Source organism: Cervus canadensis, chromosome 17, assembly GCF_019320065.1.
Source record: "Cervus canadensis isolate Bull #8, Minnesota chromosome 17, ASM1932006v1, whole genome shotgun sequence".
Taxonomy (NCBI): domain Eukaryota; kingdom Metazoa; phylum Chordata; class Mammalia; order Artiodactyla; family Cervidae; genus Cervus; species Cervus canadensis.
This window is the reverse complement of record NC_057402.1, coordinates 17624214-17641054: the sequence shown is the minus strand read 5'-3', so window position 1 is coordinate 17641054 and position 16841 is coordinate 17624214. Positions and strand designations below refer to the sequence as shown.

The window sequence follows — 16841 nt, the reverse complement described above, 5'->3', positions numbered from 1 at the left end:
TAAGTGATGAGCAGAAATTTAAGTAATTTATCTAAAGTCATGCTATGAGCAAGTAAGAAGTCCCCAGATTCTCTACTTTTAATCACTAGTATTTTCTCACATAATAAAGAAAAGTCCGCTTTTTCAGCGCCATCTGCTCGCGGCGCAGCTCGGGCCGCCCGGCTCCCCGCGCTCGCCACCGATATTTGGCATTTGTACAACATGGCAGGCATCGACAACAAAGAACGGTCTGAACTTGATCAAGATTTGGATGATGTTGAAGAAGTAGAAGAAGAGACTGGTGAAGAAACAAAAATCAAAGCGCGTCAGCTGACTGTTCAGATGATGCAAAATCCTCAGATTCTTGCAGCCCTTCAAGAAAGACTTGATGGTCTGGTAGAAACACCAACAGGATACATTGAAAGCTTGCCTAGTGTAGTTAAAAGACGAGTGAATGCTCTTAAAAACCTTCAAGTTAAATGTGCACAGATAGAAGCCAAATTCTACGAGGATGTTCATGATCTTGAAAGAAAGTATGCTGTTCTTTATCAGCCTCTGTTTGATAAGCGATTTGAGATCATTAATGCCATTTGTGAACCTACAGAAGAAGAATGTGAATGGAAACCAGATGAGGAAGATGAAATTTCGGAGGAGCTAAAAGAAAAGGCCAAGATTGAAGATGAGAAAAAGGATGAAGAAAAAGAAGATCCCAAGGGAATTCCTGAGTTTTGGTTGACCGTTTTTAAGAATGTTGACTTGCTCAGTGATATGGTTCAGGAACATGATGAACCTATTCTGAAGCACTTGAAAGATATTAAAGTGAAGTTCTCAGATGCTGGTCAATCTATGAGTTTTGTCTTAGAATTTCACTTCGAACCCAGTGAATATTTCACAAATGAAGTGTTGACAAAGACATATAGGATGAGGTCAGAACCAGATGATTCTGATCCCTTTTCTTTTGATGGACCAGAAATTATGGGTTGTACAGGGTGCCAGATAGATTGGAAAAAAGGGAAGAATGTCACTTTGAAAACAAGAAGAAGCAGAAACACAAAGGACGTGGGACAGTTCGTACTGTGACCAAAACAGTTTCTAATGACTCTTTCTTTAATTTTTTTGCCCCTCCTGAAGTTCCTGAGAGTGGAGATCTGGATGATGATTCTGAAACTATCCTCACTGCAGACTTTGTAATTGGTCACTTTTTACGTGAGCGTGTAATCCCAAGATCAGTGTTATACTTTACTGGAGAAGCTATTGGAGATGATGAAGATGATTATGATGAAGAAGGTGAAGAAGCGGATGAGGAAGGGGAAGAAGAAGGAGATGAGGAAAATGATCCAGACTATGACCCAAAGAAGGATCAAAATCCAGCAGAGTGCAAGCAGCAGTGAAGCAGGATGTATGTGGCCTTGAGGATAACCTGCACTGGTCTACCTTCTGCTTTCCTGGAAAGGATGAACTTACATAATTTGACAAACGTATTCAAGTTTTTAGTTGTTTGTTTGTTTGCTCATTTTTGTTTTTGCAGCCTAAAATAAAAATGTCATATAATTTTAGTTCTCAAAAGATAATGTCTTAATTTTGTACTAATTCAGGTAGAAGCAGAGGCCTAGCTTTAATTATGTACCCAGTTTACCATATTACTGAAGAAAAGGGTGCCAAATTTGGAAGAGGTACTACTATATCTACTAGTAAGAAAGTATTTTTTAAAAAGATAAATTCTTAAATGATTTAATGGTTTTCATAGAAAGAGTAAAAGGTTAAATTTCATTTCCTTCGGTCATAACTAGACTGAAGGCCCCGAGCCTCTGCAGTTAATTCCAATTCTTATTGCCTAAAGTGTGTCATTTATTTTCCCTTGCCTTTTGTTTTGCTGTGTATTAAAATGGGTAGTACTGTTGACTTAACTACCTCACAGATGTGTTAAGGCATATTAAGTTAAAAATTTTATGAAATGTTTCTCAGTTGCATTAAAAACTCAAAACTTTGAAAAAAAAAAAAAGAAAAAGTCCCTAAAAAAATATAGGTATATGACACATAAATATACATTAAAAAACTGCATAATGAAGGATATATGCTCTACTAATTTCAGTCTAATTTTTTTTGTGTGTGGGAGTACTGAAAGAATTCGAGAGCTTGTGACTATTTTAATATATATGTTTGTGTATACATATATTTATCTTCTATAACACTTAGTAAAACATGGTAAAATTATATAATTAGCTATCTTCATCTTTTATTTACATAAGTATATAGTTTTATATATTTTATGATATATATTGCTTTTTAATGTTACTTACCATTATACGAATAATTGCTCTTTAGTCAAAATTTTTAGTGGTGAATGTATGTATTAATAGATGGACATTTTTTATAAGGTAGTCAATGTACCATTTTAGGAATTGCCATATTGCAGTCATAGTTTAGCTTTTAGAAAAAAAGCCATCTTTAGGAACATGAAATTATTCTTCTTGCCTCACTTTTAACATTTTTTAAAAATTAGTCTCCTTCTTTCCTTTTCTTTCTTTCCAGTCATACAGATTTCTGCTTTACATCTATAATATTTTTATGACAGAATTGAATATATCCTTTAACACTGTCAAGGTAAAATATCATGCAAAATCAATCTCTGTTACATATAGGGAAAAAAATGTTCATAAAAGGACTCCATTAAATAAATTTTCTGTAATGAGTTAATGAGGAAGAGAATGTAGCCAAATTTTACCTTTCTCAGTCTGAGACAGATGAATAGTGATATTTCTTACGTCAAGGACCATGCATATATAATTGTAAATATTTTGAAAGGAATTTTTATAATGTACAGTTATGGAGATGGTACAATTATAAAATAGAATTAATATCAACATTAAAATAACAGCTATTATTGAGTATTTACTGTGTGCAGTATCCAACATTAATCACTTCACTTGTATTTTCTCAATTCTCATCACACCTTACTGGATGCATTTTATCCTTGTACTTATGGATTAAAAGCACAGAGGGATGGCACGTAGTTTTAATGTTACTCATGTAACACAATAGCAGGTCAACTGGAATTGCTTACACACCCAGTTTGGTATGATTTCATCAGCTTTCCTGTGGTAGCTTTCAAAATTAGATTTCTCTGGACATATGCCTGTTGAGTTTAGTTGGCTTTTTGTTTTGTTTTTGATGAGTTCCAGAATATGTTTTCTCTCCAGTGGATAGCTATAGACTATTGAGAGCAAGTAAAGAGCAGTCTTTGCATAAAAGCAGACTTTTTGTACAGCTTGACTTTGCCTGTAATCTTTAGTGGAGACACTTCTCTATAGATGGAGACTGCACAGGTTCGCAGTCAAGGGGTCTTTGCTGCACAACAAGGGAAATGGTAAACTAGGTAGGTGCTTTGCACACATGTTCCTTTTCTCTCCTGACTCTAAAGAAATTTTTTCTGTTCCCAGGAAATGTGTAGTTAGATCACATTCTAAATACACATTCAGAATGCTTTTCCAAAATTTTTATTTTATATTTCATGGACTCATTTTACCTAGAAATTGATAGAAAAAAAAATGTCATTTGATTATGTTTCTGAATTATCATTTAATAATACACCATCTCCTGAAAATGTTTACACAAAATGTAACCATAGCATTTTTACTTAATATATTTTTATATTGATCTTGAGAGTTCAATGTATTGAGATTGTATACAAGGTAGAAGCTTATTTTTTTCCTTCAGTGACCACAAATTTGTCACCCATTGAAGTTCAGTGGATATTAATAGCAATAAACATTAAGAAGAAGATGTATTAATAGCAGCATTATTTATTAAATATGATATTACTTGCAACTTAATCATATCTCACATGGAAAAGAATAATAACTAATATCTGAAGACAAGCAAAGCAAATTGAAGATGAATCTTGGCCAAAAGGTCGCACTCTCCAGCATCAGTATCCTCAATGGATGAACACATGGTTGGAAGTAAATGAATCGTCTTTCACACTTGATTAATGTAAGAAATGCTTTCTGTACTGCTTCACTTCTCTGTACTCATACCACTTGCCCATATCTATCCTGGTTTCTATTTATTTTCTCTTGTGAAATTACCTAAAATGAAAGAACTATTTAAAAAATTTTGAGAGATGTCATATGTGGACCTGTAAAAACCATTCAGTACCTGCCAATGTTATAGACTCAAATCTAAATGATATGTAAGGAAGAGTCATTTAAAAATTCAGGCTTTTAGTCTCGGTGACTATAGTTTGTGATAGAACCTACCTTCAGAATGCAGAATATGATCTGAAGTTGATAGTTATTATATCTGAGTAGCACATCTTTGTGAATATGGCTTTAATTATTTTAACTCAAACTGAAAGTTTTTTTCTCTGAATTTCTATAGCATGTGTAGTTTTTAAATACTATTTATTGGCTATTCATTTTCCAAGAATGAGCATTGTCTGTTCCTCATTAATTGAAGAGAGTGATCATATCCTTAAAAATATGATAAGCATTATATACTACCATTTGTTGAGTACCTCCTTATTACTTTTGTTGGGTCTGGAAATGTTGCCTTTGAATGTTACAATAAAGTACAATAGGTTTAAACTCAATGAGTAATTTTTCCCATCACCTACTTGACAATAGGCTTTATGTAATGTACTTTCACAATTTACATGTAATTTTATCCTCAGCAAGATGACGTGTAATTGTGAACTACAGTATTCCCATTTATCAGAGATGAAAAGAGGTTAAATGATTTGCTTGAGATCACGTTAATAAACAGTAGTATATTACAGCCGTAGTGACACTATGTTAGAATGGAGTTTTTGCACGTTATGATGTGCATGCACATGTGCTAAGTTGCTTCACTTATGTCCAACTCTTTGTGACCCTGCGGACTGTAGCCCACCAGGCTCCTCTGTCCATGGGATCCTCCAGGCAAGAATATTGGAGGGGGAGGCTGTGCCCTCCTCCAGGAGATCTTCCCAAGCCAGGGATCAAACCCACATCTCTTATGTCTCCTGCACTGGTAAGCAGGTTCTTTACCACTAGTGCCACCTGGAAAGCCCATATTATGATGCAGTGGAGTGTTAAAGTAAAGCGAATCAGTAGATCTCCCCCAATATATTGTATTAGAACTCTTGTGGCAGCAAAAGATACCCAGATATTTGTCCTTTTCCACTTAATTGTCTTTCTTTCTGTGTGAAATAGTACTTAACAGTAACTGATTAATTGAATTTAAACTATCTATTTTAATATCTTTTAGAAAAGAACATGTTTAAAATGAACTATTTTGTGATCTCAGTATTTATAGTTCTCAGGATAGTTAAAGTCTGTGTGTCTGTTTCATTCTATTTCAATACATTTTTATTTCATATTTTCCTTTGTAGTAGCTATTGTGGTTTAAACATAGTTCAGTGTATACACTATTGTGTTATGTATTTACTTTTAGTGTGTGTGATACGGAGGTTTTCTGGCAGGTTATAGCTTTGATTATTTTCCCAAATATGTTTATGTTTAGGATTAAAAGAGTAATTGTATCATAGTTTTTAGGCACCACTGATCTTTCAATATCACTCCTGGGATCATCCATTTTACATCCCTATTTAAAATGTTTCAATGACAAATAAAACGGTAAAAATAATATTTTATTGTACTTGATTTTGCCTTATGACTGTTGACGTAACTATGCCTATTTATATCGAAGTTAAGCAAGTCTGCTAGATGTAGATAAATACGAACAACTTGACACTGCTATGTTTTGTTATTTAGCCGCTAAGTCGTGTCTGCCTCTTTTGCAACCCCACAGACTATATCCTGCCAGGCTCCTCTGTCCATGGGATTTTCCAGATAAGAATACTGGAGTGGGTTTCCATTTCCTTCTCCTGAGGACCTTCCCAACCTAAGGATCGAATCTGTATTTGCTGCATTGACAGGTGGATTCCTCAACAACCGAGCCACCTGCGAAACCCAATTAAGACACTATGTCAGTAGCAGTGAAAAGTCGCTCAGTCATGTCCAACTCTTTGTGACCCCGTGGTTGGGTTCCCCTCCCATGGAATTCTGCAGGCCAGAATACTGGAGTGGGTAGCCATTCCCTTCTCCAGGGGATCTTCCCAACCCAGGAATCAAACCGGGTCTCCCACACTGCAGGTGGATTCTTTACCAACTGAGTTACCAGAGAAGCCCAAGACACTATATGGTTCATATTAATCTTTAGTTCTGTGACCTATGCTACTTTCCATATAGTGGACCCTTCTTTTTCTTAAGTATTTATTTATTTATTTGGCTGTTCCAGGTCTTCGTTGGGTCATGTGGGATCTAGTTCCCTGACCAGGGTTCAAACCTGTGCCCCCTGTGATGGAAGCGTGGAGTTCTAGCCACTGGCCCACCAGGGAAGTCCCAGTGGGTTTTTCTTATATTCCTGTATCCTGTCCCTGACCACTCACCTGCATCTTGCCTCTGTCGTTTCTGGGTCTGCGTGAAAATGTTCTGAAACTGTCCCAGGCAGTAGGGCTAAGCAATGTTTGTCACTTATCATGACATCTTTGTTCAGAAACCTCTGTGGGACTTAAATGACCCTTACAGCATCCAGGAATGCATGGACAAATTCAATGGTGTTTTCTGTTCTTGCCCATCCTTAGAGAATTTAACTGGCAGGGTCTGATAGGGTAGAAGGATTTCTGGTAGATGTATTCTATCTTCCATATTTCTCCTGTCTTGCACCTTTAACAAAGCTTTGGAAATAAAAAAAATTACAATAATTGTTTTCAGGTGTTATGAAAATAGAAAATGATGTCTCTCATTCAAACTTTAAACTCCTATTTAATTCTTTTCTTGATTCTGGTGGTGGGTGACTGGTGTGTAGGGCTTTCCATAACTAAGAATATAATTTTGATCAATTTTAAAATAAATAAGAATAAGAATTCTTATTTAAAATAAATAAGAATTCACTTTTCTAGACTTTTAAATGGAGTCAGGATTTTTCTCCCTCTTGAATTTTGCAGCTGGAATTTTTAACAATTTTCTTACAAATTAAATTTATTCTGGTTTCGAAACATATCCAGAAGTTTATGAAAAAGAAAAATATGAATTTCCTGACATTTCTGTGACAAGGCTTTACATGAAACTTTCATTGTCATCTTCCTAGAACCAAGTGCAGGAAAATACAATCTGGAGCGGAATTTTATTTGCATATTGTTGAACTGAACAGCTCGATGCCCTCAATTGGAATCCAGCAAAGTGTACAGCGGGCCACCTGATTTCTCACGGCACGAGCTGAAATAGGAAATGGGAAAGAAAAAAAGGATTTCATTCCACTCCAGTTATTTGGTTCAAGTTCACTTTGAAGAATATGAAATATCTCGTTTAATTTAATGTATGCAAATGAAGCCTATAGAGGATAACAGAAATCAAATGGCAAAGGCTTCCCCAAATGCTGTAACTGAGAGTGAAGCCATTTTAGACTGTTTTTGAAGAGGGTGTCATAACATACCTTTGAAGTAGTTGGTATTGAAGACCTTCATACATGTGGAGGAGCCTAGTGATTTAGGATTCAATTAGAAGGGTAGTGAGTAATTTAGCTGCACATTAGAGGGCTTTCATCACTTCTAAATTAATTTTATTTTTCTTTCTCATGCAAGTGGGAAAAGAGAGTCTGTGACTATCTGTGTTCTCTTCATAAATAAGTTTGTACACATGAAAAAGAACCCAAATACTTCAGCCTATAGAAAGCCTTTGGCTTGAAACACCCAGATGGTTGAAACAAAAGAAGGATGTTGACTGTTTTTTGCTCTCTTCACTTGAACTGTTGTCGCAATATTAGCTCATTTTTCTCTTTACATTTTTTAAAATTGAAGTATAGTTGATTTGTAATGTTGTGTTAGTTTCTGTTATAAAACTAAATTACTCAGTTTTACACATACAAACACATGCACACACATACACATATATATATATTTTCATTATTGACTTATTATAGTTCCCTGTGTTACACATTTGGGTCTTATATATTTGTATCTGCTAATTGCAAACTCCTAATTTATCCCTCCCCATTACACATTTTTTTGTTTTTGTTTGCATTTTAAATAATAAAATAACAGATATAGCTGCTCTTTGTAAGCTTAGAGTGTGTATGGTTTTAGTTGCAATCTTTAGTACTGTTATTCTACACTTACTTAAATTCTGTATCTCCTGTGCTGACATGTTATGTTTCAGTCATGAATGTTCTTTGACTACTCAGTTTTATTACTGCTTTGTCTTCAAATTTTCCCTTTTGGCTGTGGGTTTGTCTATCAACTGATAGACTTTTAACAATGCAGTCTCTGAAGACCCCCTTATTTAATGCGAAGATTATAAACTGATCTAAAATTTGGCAGATTTTAAATCTCAGGAAGCAATTGAGTCCCATATTTTCTGGTGAGACTTTTGTTTTAAATTATGTTAAATAAAATGGTATTTATTATAGAAACCTATGCACATAGTAATAAAGATTTAAGCAAAAAATATCTATATGCAATATTATTCAATATCATACTGGTCCTTTCATTAGCAATTCTAATGATTTTCACTTCTATTATTTACCTCTCTGTTTCAAATTATGCATATAATAATTTCCTTGACTTCTGATTTTTTCCCTTTCCTGTTCTCACAATGTATGATTAAACCAATAGTCAGTATTTAAATTGATATAATTTTGTAGATATCCACTACTGAACCAAATAGCATATATATTATATAATATATATTGAATGTATAATACATATATGCAGTTTTTTCTTTTACACTTTAGTATTGAGATTTAATAGTTGAACTGTTCTGTGTTTGCTTAATATTCTGTGAACACTGTGCTTTACTTGCCCAAATGTTCCAACAGATTTCTAGAATACTGCCAGAATAATTTTAAAGGCTTAAATTCACCCAATAATTTATCAGTTATATTTTTTCCTGCACATATGTTCTCAGACCCCTTGGCACTCTTACTCCCAAAAGAATCCTTGCTCCCTAGGCCAGAACGCTATTCATTTTGTTCCTCTCCTGGGTTGGAGTTCAGGCAAATATCTAGAGGCAGGGCCAGATTCATGCACAGGCAACTTATGCAGAACCTTATGTCTTTTCCTTTTTGAAAAACAACTTCATTTAAAAAAAAAATCAGTCTCATAATGCTTCTTTAACTGCATATAGAAATTAAACTTTTTAAATAAGCGTCTTTATATCTTATTCTAGTTTATTTATATAAGCCTTCAGGTTGTCCCTGAATTGTTAAAGCATTTCTGCACTGTTCAATCTTTGTTGCTGTTATTGCCAAGTGTGATATCAGTTCAGTTCAGTTCATTTCAGTCACTTAGTCGTGTCCGACTCTTTGCAACCCCATGAACCACAGCAAGCCAGTCCTCCCTGTCCATCACCAACTCCGGGAGTTTATTCAAACTCATGTCCATTGAGTCGGTGATGCCATCTAGCCATCTCATCCTCTGTCGTCCCCTTCTCCTCCTGCCATCAATCTTTCCCAGTATCAGGATCTTAATTTCATCTTTAATTGTAATATTTTGAATGTTTTCTTTCTCACTGACATTTTTTAGAATTTTCTCTGTATCCTTGATTTTATTTTTATACATATTTTATTTTTTTTCTTCTCTAGTACTCAGTAGGCCTTTGTGTTTATAGACATGAGCTTTCGTTGCAGAAAATTTGTTTTGCAATTTTTTCCTGCAGTTTAGTTGCAGAAAACATACCTTTGAAATATTCCTCTCTTTGATTTCATCCTTCCGTTAATTATCCTATGGGTTGGCCTTTGGATTTTCTAGACTATTGCCTCTTTTTTTTTGGCCTTTTTCTCCTATTTCCCATAGACTGTTTCATCATCCTATTTTATTTATTTTTTTATTTTTATTTTTTTTTTATTAGTTGGAGCCTAATTACTTCACATCATCCTATTTTAATTTCTTACTGATTTCCTCATGTGTATATTCAATGCTTTTACTGAACTTGTGATTCTGGGTTATATTTTAATTTGTAAGAGCTCTTTATTGCTGAATATTTTTTTACAGTGACATGTTCTTATTTTAGTCACTATCAGAACTTTCAGAGTTATTAATTATATTCTTTTGCATGAAGATGTTTTACTTTTTTTTCTGGGTTCATTTTTATGTTTGCTCTGTTTTTCATCTTTCACATAATAAGCTTCCTCAAATGGTTCCTAATTTTAGATGTCTGTTCATATTTAATAGTAAGGCAGAAAAAAGCTGATTAAACTCAGTGTTTTAGTCAAGTTTGCTGATATCTGGATCTTTTTTCTTTGGTCACACTTCTTCCTTAGAAATTACACGTCTTGTCAGTCATGCATAATTTGTGAGGCCCAATGAAAACTGGAAATGCAGAGCTTCTTGTTGAAAAATTAAGAATCTGTAGATCCTGAAACTAAGAGTTTGGTCCTTCTAAGCATGTGATCCTATGAGGCTGCAGAAGTTGCATACCCATGAAGCTGGCCCTGTGTTAAATAGATATTTGCCTGACCCCCAGTGTTCTGGGAACTGCAGTTTTTTGCAGTGAACATATCTTGGCAATTTACATATTCAGATAATCCCCCATTTTTCACACCCTGTGCCTTATTTATATCCTCTGCTTGGCCTTTGTCCTCCATTTTGAAGCCCCTCTCTAATTCCTACCGAGAGTAAGGACTGTTTTACCTGGGGTGGAGTGTTGCATGTTCTAACAGAATGTCAAGAGGCTGACACATGGTGTTCACCCTCTCTATACAGGCTTTTAACCCATCACCCCCTACCTTTCAGCCTACATCTAACATCTTCATTCTGGAACCTTTTGTTCCAAGTCCCAAGAACATTTTTACTTTTTCATTTCTTCCTTTTAAAGACATAGTAGTAATTTTTCCATTCTCCTAATTCAAAATCCATCCCATTCTTTTATCTCATTTCACTCTTCCAAAGATTTGTCGGAATCTCTTGTTTTTTGGTTGCCTTCTCTTCAAATTTCTGTGATTTTATACCTCATTTTGCTCCATTGTGTCATTTGTTGTGGTATGGTATAGAATAGGAGATCGATTGTGTGCCCTATCTGCCATAAGGAAGGAATAGTCTTTAGAATATTATTTTAAAATATAAAATAAATAATAAAAAAGGTTAGTTTTTATGATCTTAGTTTTCTGAATGTTGAGCTTTAAGCCAGCTTTTTCACTCTCCTCCTTCACTTTCATCAAGAGGCTCTTTAGTTCCTCTTCACTTTCTGCCATAAGGGTGGCGTCATCTGCATATCTGAGGTTATCGATATTTCTTCCGGCAATCTTGATTCCAGCTTGTGCTTCTTCCAGCCCAGTGTTTCTCATGATGTACTCTGCATGTAAGTTAAATAAGCAGGGTGACAATATATAGCTTTGACATATTCCTTTTCCTATTTGGAACCAGTCTGTTGTTCCATGTCCAATTCTAACTGTTGCTTCCTGACCTGCACACAGGTTTCTCAAGAGGCAGGTCAGGTGGTCTGGTATTCCCATCTCTTTCAGAATTTTCCACAGTTTATTGTGATCCACACAGTCAAAGGCTTTGGCTTTGGTGATTATTTTAGGTTGGTTTAAAAACTACAATATTATACCTATGTCTCTGCATTTTCCTAGCATGTTTTCAGCTGCCCTTCTGACATTCTGTCACACTGACAGGGGACTCTGATTTTTCAAGGATATTCTGTCATGCATTATGCAAATTACTGGAGAATTTTTAAGAGTTACCCAGTGCCCCAAGGATAAAGTCCAAGCTCCCTGACTTCCCCTAACTTCTCCAGTCTCCTTTCTCACCAGTCTCTTCATACTCTCAAATACCGCCCCACATCTCAGCCCCCTTACACTTGCCCCACCCTTCAGCATCCTTCTTTAAAACACAACTCGGATGGTATGAGCCAGTACTGAGTGAAGACCCTTGCCACGTGCACTCCATAATGTTTGGGGAGGACACTTAATATTTCCCCTGCAACATACATCACACTATACAACAACAATCTGCTTATTTGTTGAACTTACCTCAAACTTGTGCCCTTCTCTGAGGCCAGGTATATATAGTCTGTTCTGTTTAGTATCAACAAAAGTCCTGACACCTGCTGCTGCTAAGTCACTTCAGTCGTGTCCGACTCTGTGCGACCCCATAGACGGAAGCCCACCAGGCTCCCCCGTCCCTGGGATTCTCTCCAGGCAAGAACACTGGAGTGGGTTGCCATTTCCCTCTCCATGGCATGAAAGCGAAAAGAGAAAGTGAAGTCGTTCAGTCGTGTCTGACTCTTAGTGACCCCATGGACCGCAGCCCACCAGGCTCCTCCGTCCATGGGATTCTCCAGGCAAGAGTACTGGAGTGGGGTGCCATTGCCTTCTCCCCCTGACACATGATAACGAGCAAAATATATCTGTGGTGTGAATGCATAAAAATGATTTAATAAATGTGTTAAAAATGGTTCTCTGGGGAAAAAAATGTGAATGCTGGCGAACCACCTGCATTTGGGTCATCTACCAGGCTGGCAGTCCATTACTGTTAGGTAGCACTGAAGTACACAGAAGTGGGGTACTGCTGCTCAGAAGACAATTTCACACTGTCTGCGGTAGGTGAGCAGAGGAGATGGGATGCTGCCAGGAAAGGTTGAGCAATTTATCCTGGAGCTCAACCTTTTAAGACAAATTTTCCGTGATAGTGATACAGAGATGTGGGGTGAGGGGATGAGAGTGGAAAGGCATAGGAAGAGGAGAGGAAAAAAGGGTGGGGAGGAAAAAGAAAAGAGGGAAGGGAACATGGGAAGGGTAAGAGGGAGGGAAGGAGAAAGGAAAGGAGGGGGAAAGTTTTTTAAAGATAGTTCTAAAAGTGCAATGAGTGACAGTCATATGTATATGTTAGAATTAGGCAGTGCATCAACCTGAAAGAGTTAATAACTTAGGCTAACCATTTAGGGGAAAAAATGATTCTACAGAAGACCCTAGTCAGAAGTGTTTTTGTATTGTTTCTGTGGCTGAGCAGAAGGCAATAATACTATGCCAATGTCTCACTCCCCTTCCCAAAGATAGTGCAAGTGATTCATTGAAATCACAAAAAGTCCTTTCTATGTGCGAAACAGTTGAACAAGAGGAATACAATGTCTTCAGTTGTATTTATAGTTCAGCCAGGAAGTGGGAGGTATGAATTATTTATAATGTTCCAGGCATAGTGCTATGTTCCTTACATGCATTTTCTTCACTTAATTCTTAAAATAACCCTACAATACTGGTGCTATTATTACACCCATTTTAAAGACAGGGAAAATGAGGCTTAAGGGCACCAGTTCTCCAACCTTGCTGAATGTCAGGGAGCTCTGTACAGTCAGACTTCAACTCTATAGGCTAAGATTTATTTTACCTGGACTGAGTACTAATTATGAGTATATATTTTAAACTAGACAATTCCAACAGGAATAAAATTTTGAAAATTTTTGTCATAGGCTTTGTAACTTACCCAAACTTTCTTGGCTATTAAGTGGCAATCTAGGACTCAAGGCCCAAGTCCTTCTGATACTACTGTTGGTTATCTTGATCCCTTGCTATATCCTTTTGCTAACATCAAAAGACATCACTAATGGAATACTGTAGCTTGTTCATTGAAACAAATGCCTATTATTGGTTTAGGATAATTTGGAATATTTGGAAAAAAATGTATTAGTAGAATGGTATTGAAAGAAAGCCATGCTAGACCGAGGATAATATATTTCTCCTGGTTCCATGAAGAAGCTTGAAACAAGGTAAGGGTAGTATTGCCACATGGGTTTCCCCAGGTGGCTCAGTGGGTAAAGAATCTGCCTGCAGTGCAGGAGACACAAGAGACACAGGTTTGATCCCTGGGTCAGGAAGACCCCCTGGAGGAGGGCATGGCAACTGACTTCAGTATTCTTACCTGGAGAATCCTGTAGATAGAGGAGCCTCGTGGGCTATGGTCCATAAGGTTGCAGAGTCAGACCCAACTGACCCTACTGAGTACACAGCACAGTATTGCCACATAGTAACCTGCTTCCTTCATGCCAAGGAAATTCTTGACTCAAGAGACCCATGAATGACATTTTACTCTACGATCACCACCCTTCTTCCATTTCAATAGGATATGGAATGGCATGCACTCAGTTACCCCTTTAATTCATGAGTTTTAAACGAAAAGTTCTAGGTGGTATGTTTTCAAGAAATCTTTGATTGAGATATAGTACAAGAATCTAATGGGAACGAAATAAAGTTTCCAAGGTAGACATTTTAAAAGAATGAAGTCTCTTTACAGGAGTATACATTAAGATATCAGGACATAAGCAATTTATGTGTGTAAAAGAAGAATAAAACTGAGCTTAATGAGATTTAAAGAAGCAAGACAGCAAAAAGGGGAATATCCACATTTAATAATACCATGTTATTAACATGATGATGTCCATGTTAAACATTTTTCCTCACTCTTGTTCTCTTTCATGCTTCAATTGGACAGAAGTTTTGGTTCTTCATTTTCTCATTAGACACAAAATCAGTGTATCTTTAATGAATGGCAAAAATTAGGAAGTCACATTAATTAGCTGAAGGACCTCTAAAATTTTGCCGATTCACTTCTTTCACTAAGAGGAGACAAGATTAATTTTGTGTGTGAAATCTGAGGCAGAACTTTCCTGTTTTTTGAGAGATAGTTAAAGATTTATATTTAATATAATAATTATCTTTATGTATGTATATTATATATACTTGTAAGAAGAGTACATTGTGAGAAACACTGGGCTGGATGAAACACAAGCTGGAATCAAGATTGCCGGGAGAAATATCAATAATCTCAGCTATACAGATGACACCACCCTTATGGCAGAAAGCGAAGAAGAACTTAAGAGCCTCTTGATGAAAGTGAAAGAGGAGAGGGAAAAAGTTGGCTTAAAGTTCAGCATTCAGAAAACTAAGACCATGACTTCTGGTCCCATCACTTCAAGGCAAGTAGATGGGGAGACAGTGAAAACACTGGCAGACTTTATTTTTCTGGGTTCCAAAATCACTGCAGATGGTGATTGCAGTCATGAAATTAAAAGACACTTACTCCTTGGAAGGAAACTTATGACAGCATATTAAAAAGCAGAGACATTACTTTGCCAACAAAGGTCCATCTGGTCAAGGCTATGGTTTTTCCAGTGGTCATGTATGGATGTGAGAGTTGGACTGTGAAGAAAGTTGAGCATGGAAAAATTGATGCTTTTGAACTGTGGTGTTGGAGAAGACTCTTGAGAGTCCCTTGGACTGCAAGGAGATCCAACCAGTCCATCCTAAAGGAGATCAGTCCTGGGTGTTCCTTGGAAGGACTGATGCTGAAGTTGAAACTCCAATACTTTGGCCACCCCATGCGAAACGTTGACTCATTGGAAAAGACCCTGATGCTGGGAGGGATTGGGGGCAGGAGGAGAAGGGGATGAGAGAGAATGAGATGGTTGGATGGCATCACCGACTAGATGGACATGGGTCTGAGTGGACTCCGGGAGTTTGTGATGGACAGGGAGGCCTGGCATGCTGTGGTTTGTGGGGTCACAAAGATTTGGACATGACTGAGTGACTGAACTGAACTGAACTGAAAATAATCACATCTTTAATATTAATTATAATTGTGAAAATTACTGAGCACCTACTACATGCCAGATATTTTTCTAAGAACTATACACATAGTAACCACCATATCAGGTAGATTCTATTATAGCTAACTTATGCCACCTGAGGTCAAAGCTTCCCTCCACCACTTATTTGCTGTGTGACTCTGGACAAATCACTTGATCTACATAAACAGATTCACATATTTGATACTTTTGTGGGGCAGTCCAGGGTTTCTTCAACCCATGCTTCCTTCTTTTTATTTCCAGGGGATTTTTTTTTCCATTTATTTTTATTAGTTGGATTTCCAGGGGATTTTAATAAGATTGTGAAAAAGGTAGTAAATAATAGCAAGAGAAACAGATGATCAAACCTGAGTGAAGTCAAACCCTATAGCTCCATCAAAGAAACAAACATCAGACAAACAAACAAACAAAATAGATGAAATAAATTGCCTGTGAACAGGAACTCTGGAATCTGTAGCAGGTTAAGAAGTGGAAATGACATAGACTGGAGGGGAACTGTGTAGGCATATTCCCTGATGCCCTTTGGTGGAAGGGGGGCTTCATTTGAATCATAAAGCAACTTCATAGAAAATGAATGTGTCTCTTTGGAATCCAGTCTTTATTGCTGCTCAACTGTGTGACAGTGGGCAGATGACTCCCTTTGCCTTAGTTTCCTAGATAAATAATAGGATTAAAACCATAAGATGCTGTGAAGATTCAGTTCAGTTCAGTTCAGTTGTTCAGTCGTGTCTGACTCTTTGCGACCCCATGGACTACAGCGTGCCAGGCTTCCCTGTCCTTCACCAGCTCCCGGAGTTTACCCAAACTCATGTCCATTGAGTCGGTGAGGCCATCCAACTATCTCATCCTCTGTCGTCCCCATTTTCTCCTGCCCTCAATCTTTCCCAGCATCAGAGTCTTTTCAAATGAGTCAGCTCTTCGCATCAGGTGGCCAAAGTATTGGAGTTTCAGCTTCAACATCAGTCCTACCAATGAACACTCAGGACTGAGCTCCTTTAGGATGGACTGGGTGAAGATTAAATGAGTTAAAATACTTAAGTACTTCTGGCACATGATACACCATATGTGTTTATTATTATTATTATGACATCCTCTGGGTTTAATATATTGTTTAATAATAAGTTGCATATAATTCTTATTAAGGGTTTAAAACTGTAAGGCCATAGGCAAGAGTTAACTGTCTGCGTCCTGAACAGTGCCTATTATCTGCCTTGCTAGAATTAAAGTATACTTTTAATGATGATC

At 36.8% G+C, this 16841-nt stretch overlaps 1 pseudogene; it reads left to right on the top strand.

Moving 5' to 3' along the window:
* Nucleotides 1-201: 201 nt before the first annotated feature.
* On the top strand, nucleotides 202-1685 carry LOC122455190 (annotated as a pseudogene).
* The last annotated feature ends 15156 nt before the right edge of the window (nucleotides 1686-16841 follow it).